This window comes from Hemiscyllium ocellatum, unplaced genomic scaffold, assembly GCF_020745735.1.
Source record: "Hemiscyllium ocellatum isolate sHemOce1 unplaced genomic scaffold, sHemOce1.pat.X.cur. scaffold_1360_pat_ctg1, whole genome shotgun sequence".
Taxonomy (NCBI): domain Eukaryota; kingdom Metazoa; phylum Chordata; class Chondrichthyes; order Orectolobiformes; family Hemiscylliidae; genus Hemiscyllium; species Hemiscyllium ocellatum.
The window spans coordinates 12,160-24,913 of NW_026867753.1; the positions used below are offsets into that span (position 1 = coordinate 12,160).

General features: G+C 51.7%; 6 non-coding genes across 6 annotated transcripts; all 6 read right to left on the reverse strand.

Annotated features, from left to right (window-relative positions):
* Positions 1-1,386: 1,386 nt before the first annotated feature.
* Positions 1,387-1,578, reverse strand: LOC132809848 (U2 spliceosomal RNA). The gene has a single exon (XR_009642570.1). It is a non-coding gene; the product is annotated as a U2 spliceosomal RNA (small nuclear RNA).
* Positions 1,579-3,402: 1,824 nt separating this feature from the next.
* On the reverse strand, positions 3,403-3,594 carry LOC132809851 (U2 spliceosomal RNA). Its single transcript, XR_009642572.1, has one exon. It is a non-coding gene; the product is annotated as a U2 spliceosomal RNA (small nuclear RNA).
* Positions 3,595-5,418: 1,824 nt separating this feature from the next.
* Positions 5,419-5,610, reverse strand: LOC132809854 (U2 spliceosomal RNA). The gene has a single exon (XR_009642574.1). It is a non-coding gene; the product is annotated as a U2 spliceosomal RNA (small nuclear RNA).
* Positions 5,611-7,431: 1,821 nt separating this feature from the next.
* On the reverse strand, positions 7,432-7,623 carry LOC132809855 (U2 spliceosomal RNA). Its single transcript, XR_009642575.1, has one exon. It is a non-coding gene; the product is annotated as a U2 spliceosomal RNA (small nuclear RNA).
* Positions 7,624-9,443: 1,820 nt separating this feature from the next.
* Positions 9,444-9,635, reverse strand: LOC132809856 (U2 spliceosomal RNA). The gene has a single exon (XR_009642577.1). It is a non-coding gene; the product is annotated as a U2 spliceosomal RNA (small nuclear RNA).
* A 1,823-nt stretch (positions 9,636-11,458) lies between these two features.
* Positions 11,459-11,650, reverse strand: LOC132809857 (U2 spliceosomal RNA). The gene has a single exon (XR_009642578.1). It is a non-coding gene; the product is annotated as a U2 spliceosomal RNA (small nuclear RNA).
* Positions 11,651-12,754: the final 1,104 nt, after the last annotated feature.

Sequence of the window (12,754 nt, forward strand, 5' to 3'; positions counted from 1 at the left end):
TCGCAAGTTCTCCCCCTCCCCCCCCCCGAGGCACTCGCTGTCCTGAATTGCAAATATGTCTTTGTTCCTCCGGTGTTACCGGGTCAAAATCGGGAATCCCCGCCCAAACAGCATCGCGGGGCTACCGACAGCACTTGGACTGCAGCGGTTCGAGAGAGCAGCTCACCACCAGGCTGATCTCGGCATGGGCGAGAAATGTTGGCCTTGACGGAAAGATCCTATTCATTGCCTCCCCTTGTGTTGGTGTAGCTTGCCCATAAATGCCAATCATCGTTTCCCTCACGTACAGGATTCGCTCCTCGGCATTCCGCATCAATCCGAAAAGTTGCGAAAAGCGAATTACGTCCGTGCACCCTTTCTTTATCGTCCACTCTCAATATCCTCTCTACTTGTATCCGACTCTCTGGAGAATGGGGAGGGAGCTGATCTCCCCGTGTAAACATGTCACGCTGCAAGCGCGCCTCATCACCACCAGCAGCTCGATTCGACATCTCCGTTCACATTGCTGCAGATCGCTGACAACATTATAATCCGACCCAGTTGACAAACTGACAACTGTTTCGCTACTTGCACCGCAAATGATGACAAATCGTTCCAAATCGTACGGGTGGCACAGTGGATCAGTGGTTAGTACGGCTGCCTGGTGGCACCAGGGAGCTGAAGCCAGTTCCAGCCTTGGGCGATCGTCTGCGTGAATAATCTTTACGTACAGACGTAGCTACTAAAGCAGGTCGCTTCCGTACAGTAGTTTGCGAAGAAACAAACAGAGATGGGGGTTTCACTCTATTCAGGAAACAGACCAAAGACATTTCTTTCTTGTTCAAGAAAATATTAGGATAAATTTGTTGCCTCGGGGGTGGGGGGGGAGGCGGGGGGGTTGGGAAGGGGCTGTGGGGGCTGATCTGATAGCCATTTGACATTGGCTGAGTCATGGGATCCCACAACCTGATTTGACTGTGTTAAAAATCCCACAACACCAGGTTTCAGGCCAACGGGGTTCTTTGAAATTACAGCAGTCACCCCACCCCCCGCCACCGCCGTACCATCGGTGGGATACGTTCCAAGAACGACCGCAGAAGCCCAAAACGGCAGACAAGGGCAAATCCATTCATTTAAATTGGCAAGTTACCTTCCTGGCAGGCCCCTGGTTCCAGAATGTTCCCTGTAGCACGTTGGGGTTACCCCTGTCCTGGCTTTCTGCGTGCTGCACCTTCATCAGGTAACTGCAGAGCAGGTTCATAAGACAGAAAACCCGTAACAAAAGACGATAGTTTCCTGCAACTGAAAAGACAATAGATGCAACAATCACTGACTGCCATCAACACGGCAAACTAGCAAAGGCAAGAGATTCACATTGCATTCACCTGCTTTTGAACTTGGGTAAGCGTTGGGTGCACCATTCCTGGAAACACTGCAATACCAGGCTGATACATGGAGAGGACAGAGCAAGCCCTTAAGCCATCTCCCTGCTCCAAAAATCCATTTAATACACACACTCCCACCTTCGGGAGATATCAGCGATTAAACTGATAAGAACAGAAACTACACATATTCCAAGCCAAAAGGCCGAGAAGCGATAGCACATCAATACTCCAACGGTGGAGGTCATATTTGCCGACTATCCTTTCCATCAGTTTGATGATATTCAAAGTTCCTTTATTCCCTTACCGTCTACCTTCCTTCCAAGATATCCAACCAGACCGGAAGATCACTCTGCAGCAGTCGCTGTGCTTTCCCCGTGCTTTTCTCTCCATCTGTTACGTAGCCGCGTAGGTCGCGCTGACGACCAATCAGATGGCACGGGCCGGAGCCACCGCACGTCAGGTCGACTGCAGAGAGGTTTCTCCCGGTGATCGGGGACAGCGGCGGCGGCAGGGTCATTCATTCCCCGGCAGGGTCATTCATTCCCCCGGCATCTACAAGATTCACCAGAATTCCTCAGGCAGCACCTTGCAAACCCATGGCCAACGCAGCCTCGAAGGATGACGGCAGCAGATCCACGGGAACACCACCATTCGCAAGTTCTCCCCCTCCCCCCCCCCCGAGACACTCGCTGTCCTGAATTGCAAATATGTCTTTGTTCCTCCGGTGTTACCGGGTCAAAATCGGGAATCCCCGCCCAAACAGCATCGCGGGGCTACCGACAGCACTTGGACTGCAGCGGTTCGAGAGAGCAGCTCACCACCAGGCTGATCTCGGCATGGGCGAGAAATGTTGGCCTTGACGGAAAGATCCTATTCATTGCCTCCCCTTGTGTTGGTGTAGCTTGCCCATAAATGCCAATCATCGTTTCCCTCACGTACAGGATTCGCTCCTCGGCATTCCGCATCAATCCGAAAAGTTGCGAAAAGCGAATTACGTCCGTGCACCCTTTCTTTATCGTCCACTCTCAATATCCTCTCTACTTGTATCCGACTCTCTGGAGAATGGGGAGGGAGCTGATCTCCCCGTGTAAACATGTCACGCTGCAAGCGCGCCTCATCACCACCAGCAGCTCGATTCGACATCTCCGTTCACATTGCTGCAGATCGCTGACAACATTATAATCCGACCCAGTTGACAAACTGACAACTGTTTCGCTACTTGCACCGCAAATGATGACAAATCGTTCCAAATCGTACGGGTGGCACAGTGGATCAGTGGTTAGTACGGCTGCCTGGTGGCACCAGGGAGCTGAAGCCAGTTCCAGCCTTGGGCGATCGTCTGCGTGAATAATCTTTACGTACAGACGTAGCTACTAAAGCAGGTCGCTTCCGTACAGTAGTTTGCGAAGAAACAAACAGAGATGGGGGTTTCACTCTATTCAGGAAACAGACCAAAGACATTTCTTTCTTGTTCAAGAAAATATTAGGATAAATTTGTTGCCTCGGGGGTGGGGGGGGAGGCGGGGGGGTTGGGAAGGGGCTGTGGGGGCTGATCTGATAGCCATTTGACATTGGCTGAGTCATGGGATCCCACAACCTGATTTGACTGTGTTAAAAATCCCACAACACCAGGTTTCAGCCCAACGGGGTTCTTTGAAATTACAGCAGTCACCCCACCCCCCGCCACCGCCGTACCATCGGTGGGATACGTTCCAAGAACGACCGCAGAAGCCCAAAACGGCAGACAAGGGCAAATCCATTCATTTAAATTGGCAAGTTACCTTCCTGGCAGGCCCCTGGTTCCAGAATGTTCCCTGTAGCACGTTGGGGTTACCCCTGTCCTGGCTTTCTGCGTGCTGCACCTTCATCAGGTAACTGCAGAGCAGGTTCATAAGACAGAAAACCCGTAACAAAAGACGATAGTTTCCTGCAACTGAAAAGACAATAGATGCAACAATCACTGACTGCCATCAACACGGCAAACTAGCAAAGGCAAGAGATTCACATTGCATTCACCTGCTTTTGAACTTGGGTAAGCGTTGGGTGCACCATTCCTGGAAACACTGCAATACCAGGCTGATACATGGAGAGGACAGAGCAAGCCCTTAAGCCATCTCCCTGCTCCAAAAATCCATTTAATACAAACACTCCCACCTTCGGGAGATATCAGCGATTAAACTGATAAGAACAGAAACTACACATATTCCAAGCCAAAAGGCCGAGAAGCGATAGCACATCAATACTCCAACGGTGGAGGTCATATTTGCCGACTATCCTTTCCATCAGTTTGATGATATTCAAAGTTCCTTTATTCCCTTACCGTCTACCTTCCTTCCAAGATATCCAACCAGACCGGAAGATCACTCTGCAGCAGTCGCTGTGCTTTCCCCGTGCTTTTCTCTCCATCTGTTACGTAGCCGCGTAGGTCGCGCTGACGACCAATCAGATGGCACGGGCCGGAGCCACCGCACGTCAGGTCGACTGCAGAGAGGTTTCTCCCGGTGATCGGGGACAGCGGCGGCGGCAGGGTCATTCATTCCCCCGGCAGGGTCATTCATTCCCCCGGCATCTACAAGATTCACCAGAATTCCTCAGGCAGCACCTTGCAAACCCATGGCCAACGCAGCCTCGAAGGATGACGGCAGCAGATCCACGGGAACACCACCATTCGCAAGTTCTCCCCCTCCCCCCCCCCGAGACACTCGCTGTCCTGAATTGCAAATATGTCTTTGTTCCTCCGGTGTTACCGGGTCAAAATCGGGAATCCCCGCCCAAACAGCATCGCGGGGCTACCGACAGCACTTGGACTGCAGCGGTTCGAGAGAGCAGCTCACCACCAGGCTGATCTCGGCATGGGCGAGAAATGTTGGCCTTGACGGAAAGATCCTATTCATTGCCTCCCCTTGTGTTGGTGTAGCTTGCCCATAAATGCCAATCATCGTTTCCCTCACGTACAGGATTCGCTCCTCGGCATTCCGCATCAATCCGAAAAGTTGCGAAAAGCGAATTACGTCCGTGCACCCTTTCTTTATCGTCCACTCTCAATATCCTCTCTACTTGTATCCGACTCTCTGGAGAATGGGGAGGGAGCTGATCTCCCCGTGTAAACATGTCACGCTGCAAGCGCGCCTCATCACCACCAGCAGCTCGATTCGACATCTCCGTTCACATTGCTGCAGATCGCTGACAACATTATAATCCGACCCAGTTGACAAACTGACAACTGTTTCGCTACTTGCACCGCAAATGATGACAAATCGTTCCAAATCGTACGGGTGGCACAGTGGATCAGTGGTTAGTACGGCTGCCTGGTGGCACCAGGGAGCTGAAGCCAGTTCCAGCCTTGGGCGATCGTCTGCGTGAATAATCTTTACGTACAGACGTAGCTACTAAAGCAGGTCGCTTCCGTACAGTAGTTTGCGAAGAAACAAACAGAGATGGGGGTTTCACTCTATTCAGGAAACAGACCAAAGACATTTCTTTCTTGTTCAAGAAAATATTAGGATAAATTTGTTGCCTCGGGGGTGGGGGGGGAGGCGGGGGGGTTGGGAAGGGGCTGTGGGGGCTGATCTGATAGCCATTTGACATTGGCTGAGTCATGGGATCCCACAACCTGATTTGACTGTGTTAAAAATCCCACAACACCAGGTTTCAGGCCAACGGGGTTCTTTGAAATTACAGCAGTCACCCCACCCCCCGCCACCGCCGTACCATCGGTGGGATACGTTCCAAGAACGACCGCAGAAGCCCAAAACGGCAGACAAGGGCAAATCCATTCATTTAAATTGGCAAGTTACCTTCCTGGCAGGCCCCTGGTTCCAGAATGTTCCCTGTAGCACGTTGGGGTTACCCCTGTCCTGGCTTTCTGCGTGCTGCACCTTCATCAGGTAACTGCAGAGCAGGTTCATAAGACAGAAAACCCGTAACAAAAGACGATAGTTTCCTGCAACTGAAAAGACAATAGATGCAACAATCACTGACTGCCATCAACACGGCAAACTAGCAAAGGCAAGAGATTCACATTGCATTCACCTGCTTTTGAACTTGGGTAAGCGTTGGGTGCACCATTCCTGGAAACACTGCAATACCAGGCTGATACATGGAGAGGACAGAGCAAGCCCTTAAGCCATCTCCCTGCTCCAAAAATCCATTTAATACAAACACTCCCACCTTCGGGAGATATCAGCGATTAAACTGATAAGAACAGAAACTACACATATTCCAAGCCAAAAGGCCGAGAAGCGATAGCACATCAATACTCCAACGGTGGAGGTCATATTTGCCGACTATCCTTTCCATCAGTTTGATGATATTCAAAGTTCCTTTATTCCCTTACCGTCTACCTTCCTTCCAAGATATCCAACCAGACCGGAAGATCACTCTGCAGCAGTCGCTGTGCTTTCCCCGTGCTTTTCTCTCCATCTGTTACGTAGCCGCGTAGGTCGCGCTGACGACCAATCAGATGGCACGGGCCGGAGCCACCGCACGTCAGGTCGACTGCAGAGAGGTTTCTCCCGGTGATCGGGGACAGCGGCGGCGGCAGGGTCATTCATTCCCCGGCAGGGTCATTCATTCCCCCGGCATCTACAAGATTCACCAGAATTCCTCAGGCAGCACCTTGCAAACCCATGGCCAACGCAGCCTCGAAGGATGACGGCAGCAGATCCACGGGAACACCACCATTCGCAAGTTCTCCCCCTCCCCCCCCCCCGAGACACTCGCTGTCCTGAATTGCAAATATGTCTTGTTCCTCCGGTGTTACCGGGTCAAAATCGGGAATCCCCGCCCAAACAGCATCGCGGGGCTACCGACAGCACTTGGACTGCAGCGGTTCGAGAGAGCAGCTCACCACCAGGCTGATCTCGGCATGGGCGAGAAATGTTGGCCTTGACGGAAAGATCCTATTCATTGCCTCCCCTTGTGTTGGTGTAGCTTGCCCATAAATGCCAATCATCGTTTCCCTCACGTACAGGATTCGCTCCTCGGCATTCCGCATCAATCCGAAAAGTTGCGAAAAGCGAATTACGTCCGTGCACCCTTTCTTTATCGTCCACTTCAATATCCTCTCTACTTGTATCCGACTCTCTGGAGAATGGGGAGGGAGCTGATCTCCCCGTGTAAACATGTCACGCTGCAAGCGCGCCTCATCACCACCAGCAGCTCGATTCGACATCTCCGTTCACATTGCTGCAGATCGCTGACAACATTATAATCCGACCCAGTTGACAAACTGACAACTGTTTCGCTACTTGCACCGCAAATGATGACAAATCGTTCCAAATCGTACGGGTGGCACAGTGGATCAGTGGTTAGTACGGCTGCCTGGTGGCACCAGGGAGCTGAAGCCAGTTCCAGCCTTGGGCGATCGTCTGCGTGAATAATCTTTACGTACAGACGTAGCTACTAAAGCAGGTCGCTTCCGTACAGTAGTTTGCGAAGAAACAAACAGAGATGGGGGTTTCACTCTATTCAGGAAACAGACCAAAGACATTTCTTTCTTGTTCAAGAAAATATTAGGATAAATTTGTTGCCTCGGGGGTGGGGGGGGGAGGCGGGGGGGTTGGGAAGGGGCTGTGGGGGCTGATCTGATAGCCATTTGACATTGGCTGAGTCATGGGATCCCACAACCTGATTTGACTGTGTTAAAAATCCCACAACACCAGGGTTCAGCCCAACGGGGTTCTTTGAAATTACAGCAGTCACCCCACCCCCGCCACCGCCGTACCATCGGTGGGATACGTTCCAAGAACGACCGCAGAAGCCCAAAACGGCAGACAAGGGCAAATCCATTCATTAAATTGGCAAGTTACCTTCCTGGCAGGCCCCTGGTTCCAGAATGTTCCCTGTAGCACGTTGGGGTTACCCCTGTCCTGGCTTTCAGCGTGCTGCACCTTCATCAGGTAACTGCAGAGCAGGTTCATAAGACAGAAAACCCGTAACAAAAGACGATAGTTTCCTGCAACTGAAAAGACAATAGATGCAACAATCACTGACTGCCATCAACACGGCAAACTAGCAAAGGCAAGAGATTCACATTGCATTCACCTGCTTTTGAACTTGGGTAAGCGTTGGGTGCACCATTCCTGGAAACACTGCAATACCAGGCTGATACATGGAGAGGACAGAGCAAGCCCTTAAGCCATCTCCCTGCTCCAAAAATCCATTTAATACAAACACTCCCACCTTCGGGAGATATCAGCGATTAAACTGATAAGAACAGAAACTACACATATTCCAAGCCAAAAGGCCGAGAAGCGATAGCACATCAATACTCCAACGGTGGAGGTCATATTTGCCGACTATCCTTTCCATCAGTTTGATGATATTCAAAGTTCCTTTATTCCCTTACCGTCTACCTTCCTTCCAAGATATCCAACCAGACCGGAAGATCACTCTGCAGCAGTCGCTGTGCTTTCCCCGTGCTTTTCTCTCCATCTGTTACGTAGCCGCGTAGGTCGCGCTGACGACCAATCAGATGGCACGGGCCGGAGCCACCGCACGTCAGGTCGACTGCAGAGAGGTTTCTCCCGGTGATCGGGGACAGCGGCGGCGGCAGGGTCATTCATTCCCCCGGCAGGGTCATTCATTCCCCCGGCATCTACAAGATTCACCAGAATTCCTCAGGCAGCACCTTGCAAACCCATGGCCAACGCAGCCTCGAAGGATGACGGCAGCAGATCCACGGGAACACCACCATTCGCAAGTTCTCCCCCTCCCCCCCCCCGAGACACTCGCTGTCCTGAATTGCAAATATGTCTTTGTTCCTCCGGTGTTACCGGGTCAAAATCGGGAATCCCGCCCAAACAGCATCGCGGGGCTACCGACAGCACTTGGACTGCAGCGGTTCGAGAGAGCAGCTCACCACCAGGCTGATCTCGGCATGGGCGAGAAATGTTGGCCTTGACGGAAAGATCCTATTCATTGCCTCCCCTTGTGTTGGTGTAGCTTGCCCATAAATGCCAATCATCGTTTCCCTCACGTACAGGATTCGCTCCTCGGCATTCCGCATCAATCCGAAAAGTTGCGAAAAGCGAATTACGTCCGTGCACCCTTTCTTTATCGTCCACTCTCAATATCCTCTCTACTTGTATCCGACTCTCTGGGAGAATGGGGAGGGAGCTGATCTCCCGTGTAAACATGTCACGCTGCAAGCGCGCCTCATCACCACCAGCAGCTCGATTCGACATCTCCGTTCACATTGCTGCAGATCGCTGACAACATTATAATCCGACCCAGTTGACAAACTGACAACTGTTTCGCTACTTGCACCGCAAATGATGACAAATCGTTCCAAATCGTACGGGTGGCACAGTGGATCAGTGGTTAGTACGGCTGCCTGGTGCACCAGGGAGCTGAAGCCAGTTCCAGCCTTGGGCGATCGTCTGCGTGAATAATCTTTACGTACAGACGTAGCTACTAAAGCAGGTCGCTTCCGTACAGTAGTTTGCGAAGAAACAAACAGAGATGGGGGTTTCACTCTATTCAGGAAACAGACCAAAGACATTTCTTTCTTGTTCAAGAAAATATTAGGATAAATTTGTTGCCTCGGGGGTGGGGGGGGAGGCGGGGGGGTTGGGAAGGGGCTGTGGGGGCTGATCTGATAGCCATTTGACATTGGCTGAGTCATGGGATCCCACAACCTGATTTGACTGTGTTAAAAATCCCACAACACCAGGTTTCAGCCCAACGGGGTTCTTTGAAATTACAGCAGTCACCCCACCCCCGCCACCGCCGTACCATCGGTGGGATACGTTCCAAGAACGACCGCAGAAGCCCAAAACGGCAGACAAGGGCAAATCCATTCATTAAATTGGCAAGTTACCTTCCTGGCAGGCCCCTGGTTCCAGAATGTTCCCTGTAGCACGTTGGGGTTACCCCTGTCCTGGCTTTCTGCGTGCTGCACCTTCATCAGGTAACTGCAGAGCAGGTTCATAAGACAGAAAACCCGTAACAAAAGACGATAGTTTCCTGCAACTGAAAAGACAATAGATGCAACAATCACTGACTGCCATCAACACGGCAAACTAGCAAAGGCAAGAGATTCACATTGCATTCACCTGCTTTTGAACTTGGGTAAGCGTTGGGTGCACCATTCCTGGAAACACTGCAATACCAGGCTGATACATGGAGAGGACAGAGCAAGCCCTTAAGCCATCTCCCTGCTCCAAAAATCCATTTAATACAAACACTCCCACCTTCGGGAGATATCAGCGATTAAACTGATAAGAACAGAAACTACACATATTCCAAGCCAAAAGGCCGAGAAGCGATAGCACATCAATACTCCAACGGTGGAGGTCATATTTGCCGACTATCCTTTCCATCAGTTTGATGATATTCAAAGTTCCTTTATTCCCTTACCGTCTACCTTCCTTCCAAGATATCCAACCAGACCGGAAGATCACTCTGCAGCAGTCGCTGTGCTTTCCCCGTGCTTTTCTCTCCATCTGTTACGTAGCCGCGTAGGTCGCGCTGACGACCAATCAGATGGCACGGGCCGGAGCCACCGCACGTCAGGTCGACTGCAGAGAGGTTTCTCCCGGTGATCGGGGACAGCGGCGGCGGCAGGGTCATTCATTCCCCGGCAGGGTCATTCATTCCCCCGGCATCTACAAGATTCACCAGAATTCCTCAGGCAGCACCTTGCAAACCCATGGCCAACGCAGCCTCGAAGGATGACGGCAGCAGATCCACGGGAACACCACCATTCGCAAGTTCTCCCCCCTCCCCCACCCCCCGAGACACTCGCTGTCCTGAATTGCAAATATGTCTTGTTCCTCCGGTGTTACCGGGTCAAAATCGGGAATCCCCGCCCAAACAGCATCGCGGGGCTACCGACAGCACTTGGACTGCAGCGGTTCGAGAGAGCAGCTCACCACCAGGCTGATCTCGGCATGGGCGAGAAATGTTGGCCTTGACGGAAAGATCCTATTCATTGCCTCCCTTGTGTTGGTGTAGCTTGCCCATAAATGCCAATCATCGTTTCCCTCACGTACAGGATTCGCTCCTCGGCATTCCGCATCAATCCGAAAAGTTGCGAAAAGCGAATTACGTCCGTGCACCCTTTCTTTATCGTCCACTCTCAATATCCTCTCTACTTGTATCCGACTCTCTGGAGAATGGGGAGGGAGCTGATCTCCCCGTGTAAACATGTCACGCTGCAAGCGCGCCTCATCACCACCAGCAGCTCGATTCGACATCTCCGTTCACATTGCTGCAGATCGCTGACAACATTATAATCCGACCCAGTTGACAAACTGACAACTGTTTCGCTACTTGCACCGCAAATGATGACAAATCGTTCCAAATCGTACGGGTGGCACAGTGGATCAGTGGTTAGTACGGCTGCCTGGTGGCACCAGGGAGCTGAAGCCAGTTCCAGCCTTGGGCGATCGTCTGCGTGAATAATCTTTACGTACAGACGTAGCTACTAAAGCAGGTCGCTTCCGTACAGTAGTTTGCGAAGAAACAAACAGAGATGGGGGTTTCACTCTATTCAGGAAACAGACCAAAGACATTTCTTTCTTGTTCAAGAAAATATTAGGATAAATTTGTTGCCTCGGGGGTGGGGGGGGAGGCGGGGGGGTTGGGAAGGGGCTGTGGGGGCTGATCTGATAGCCATTTGACATTGGCTGAGTCATGGGATCCCACAACCTGATTTGACTGTGTTAAAAATCCCACAACACCAGGTTTCAGCCCAACGGGGTTCTTTGAAATTACAGCAGTCACCCCACCCCCGCCACCGCCGTACCATCGGTGGGATACGTTCCAAGAACGACCGCAGAAGCCCAAAACGGCAGACAAGGGCAAATCCATTCATTTAAATTGGCAAGTTACCTTCCTGGCAGGCCCCTGGTTCCAGAATGTTCCCTGTAGCACGTTGGGGTTACCCCTGTCCTGGCTTTCTGCGTGCTGCACCTTCATCAGGTAACTGCAGAGCAGGTTCATAAGACAGAAAACCCGTAACAAAAGACGATAGTTTCCTGCAACTGAAAAGACAATAGATGCAACAATCACTGACTGCCATCAACACGGCAAACTAGCAAAGGCAAGAGATTCACATTGCATTCACCTGCTTTTGAACTTGGGTAAGCGTTGGGTGCACCATTCCTGGAAACACTGCAATACCAGGCTGATACATGGAGAGGACAGAGCAAGCCCTTAAGCCATCTCCCTGCTCCAAAAATCCATTTAATACAAACACTCCCACCTTCGGGAGATATCAGCGATTAAACTGATAAGAACAGAAACTACACATATTCCAAGCCAAAAGGCCGAGAAGCGATAGCACATCAATACTCCAACGGTGGAGGTCATATTTGCCGACTATCCTTTCCATCAGTTTGATGATATTCAAAGTTCCTTTATTCCCTTACCGTCTACCTTCCTTCCAAGATATCCAACCAGACCGGAAGATCACTCTGCAGCAGTCGCTGTGCTTTCCCCGTGCTTTTCTCTCCATCTGTTACGTAGCCGCGTAGGTCGCGCTGACGACCAATCAGATGGCACGGGCCGGAGCCACCGCACGTCAGGTCGACTGCAGAGAGGTTTCTCCCGGTGATCGGGGACAGCGGCGGCGGCAGGGTCATTCATTCCCCGGCAGGGTCATTCATTCCCCGGCATCTACAAGATTCACCAGAATTCCTCAGGCAGCACCTTGCAAACCCATGGCCAACGCAGCCTCGAAGGATGACGGCAGCAGATCCACGGGAACACCACCATTCGCAAGTTCTCCCCCTCCCCCCCCCCGAGACACTCGCTGTCCTGAATTGCAAATATGTCTTTGTTCCTCCGGTGTTACCGGGTCAAAATCGGGAATCCCCGCCCAAACAGCATCGCGGGGCTACCGACAGCACTTGGACTGCAGCGGTTCGAGAGAGCAGCTCACCACCAGGCTGATCTCGGCATGGGCGAGAAATGTTGGCCTTGACGGAAAGATCCTATTCATTGCCTCCCCTTGTGTTGGTGTAGCTTGCCCATAAATGCCAATCATCGTTTCCCTCACGTACAGGATTCGCTCCTCGGCATTCCGCATCAATCCGAAAAGTTGCGAAAAGCGAATTACGTCCGTGCACCCTTTCTTTATCGTCCACTCTCAATATCCTCTCTACTTGTATCCGACTCTCTGGAGAATGGGGAGGGAGCTGATCTCCCCGTGTAAACATGTCACGCTGCAAGCGCGCCTCATCACCACCAGCAGCTCGATTCGACATCTCCGTTCACATTGCTGCAGATCGCTGACAACATTATAATCCGACCCAGTTGACAAACTGACAACTGTTTCGCTACTTGCACCGCAAATGATGACAAATCGTTCCAAATCGTACGGGTGGCACAGTGGATCAGTGGTTAGTACGGCTGCCTGGTGGCACCAGGGAGCTGAAGCCAGT